The sequence below is a fragment of the Sceloporus undulatus genome, chromosome 1 (genome assembly GCF_019175285.1).
Source record: "Sceloporus undulatus isolate JIND9_A2432 ecotype Alabama chromosome 1, SceUnd_v1.1, whole genome shotgun sequence".
In the NCBI taxonomy this organism is placed as follows: domain Eukaryota; kingdom Metazoa; phylum Chordata; class Lepidosauria; order Squamata; family Phrynosomatidae; genus Sceloporus; species Sceloporus undulatus.
The window spans coordinates 262,452,306-262,454,232 of record NC_056522.1 but is presented as its reverse complement, the minus strand read 5'-3'; the positions used below and the strand labels follow the sequence as shown (position 1 = coordinate 262,454,232).

General features: G+C 45.5%; 1 long non-coding RNA gene across 1 annotated transcript; it reads left to right on the top strand.

The window, feature by feature from the left end:
* Positions 1–17: 17 nt before the first annotated feature.
* LOC121930586 lies at positions 18–1,724 on the top strand. The gene is made up of 3 exons (XR_006104014.1): positions 18–73; positions 1,319–1,422; positions 1,585–1,724. It is a non-coding gene; the product is annotated as an uncharacterized LOC121930586 (long non-coding RNA).
* Positions 1,725–1,927: the final 203 nt, after the last annotated feature.

Sequence of the window (1,927 nt, the reverse complement as noted above, 5' to 3'; positions counted from 1 at the left end):
GACATCCAGCCGTGCTTCCTAGGGCCGGGGAGGAGGACCGAAGAAGGAGGAGGACAGTGGGCTGGAGGACAAGGTGGCAGGCTGGAGGATGGGAAGCTGAAACCCATGATTGTCCCACCTAAAATCGGGACATAGCACTGGGTGACCTTGGGCGAGTCACACATTCTCAGCCCCAGAAGAAAGCAATGACAAACCCCCTCTGAACAAATCTTACCAAGAAAGCCCCATGATAGATTTAGGCCTGGAACAGACGGGCCTTTGCAGCGCCCTCGTCACGTGCAAGGGTTGCCTGATGGGTGGTGCGCCCACACGCCCGGCAACCCTCACACATGATGAGGGTGCCGCAGCTGCAGCTCGCCCACTTGACGTGGTGTGTAATGGTGACGTCGCAGCTGCACTGCCTCCAAACGGGAGCGGAGCAGCTGCGACATCACTGCACTGTCTTTGGCGCTGCAGCAATGCCACAAAAAGGAGCCGCTTCCAGGCGCTCCTTTTTTTTCTCCGCAGCAGCGCCACACAATTTGGTTGCTGTGGCGTTCCTGCGGAGCAAAGAGAGGCGCCAGGGAGGCGCCTCTTTCTGGCAGTCTATATCCTGCCTTACTTTAATAATAACAAGAACTATTTTATTTACATGGGCCCCATACAGACAGTCCAAAATAAAGCTGCTTCAGGTCACTTTGGAGATACAGTATGTTGTTTAAATGATGCATGCGTCCTAAGAGTCCAGAAGCCATGCCAAAGCCATGATCCAGTCCTAAGGACTAGAGCGCAGCTTTGGCGCAGCTTCCGGACTCTTAGGATGCATACATCATGTAAACAGCATACCTCCACAGTGACCCGAAGCAGCTTTATTTTGGTCTGTCTGTATGGGGCCATGGTTTCCATTTCATTGGTAACCCTGGCTGCTTCCTTTTCTTTCTTTCTTTCTTTCTTTCTTTCTTTCTTTCTTTCTTTCTTTCTCTCTTTTTTGGATGCCTACATTCTATTTTTAAATGCTCAACTGAAGTTTCAGGTTACTGGAATGTTGGAAATTTGGGGACTAAAGAAAATTCTTATTGGGGAGCAATGCTCCCTTTTTGTCTCCCCTCCTCCCTTCGCAGTAACCACACTCCTAACTTTCTGGAAGATCTTTATCTGTTGTGATCCACACGGTGAAATACCTAGTGCAGTGTACTCTTGTGATTTTTTTACTCTTTATTATTTTCCCCTGAGCTATTTGGCAATGGTTGTTCTGTCTCCTGCAGTATTGGATTACCTGTTGAATTACACTAGTACATTTTTGGAGGGTGATTTTGGTTTTGTTTTGTTTTTTTGTTAGGGTTTTTTGGTCTACACAACTGGTTTGATGAGCTGAATGGCTCTGTAAACAGTAAACAAGTGGTGCTTTCTTCATTTCCCAGTCTTCCTTGACTTGGCTGAAAGGTCAGTCATTTACAAATACTTCAGTGATTGTTTCCCATATGCACCTGTGCTCTAGTGTAACTGAGCTATGGAAAGTTTTTGTTCTTATTTTATACAAATGTAATTACATAAATGCACAACCTTGCAGGAGTCTTGATGTTTCACACTTTTAATCCTATCTAGTGTAAGCAGCAGTAGCAAAGGGCATAAGTGAATTGTGGAGACACCAAGACACTTGAAAGGACCAGAAGAACAACTACCAGATATGCTCTTAGAAGGAACGCTGAGCCCAGGAATTTGTTTTGAGCACTAGAACTGAATAAAGCTCCTTCCATACAAAAATCCTCTCTAGGTCTCCTCCTTGCCTCCAGGTTTTCTTCATTTCAATTGTATAATTTAGGACAGGGAAAAGTCGTGCTGTTGCTTTTTTTAGGATCTGGGAGGCTGAAACTGCCACTGTAGATCATCCAGTGATCTACCAAAAGATTTTCTGATCTATCTTTTGTCCAGCTCTTCTTTAAATTGT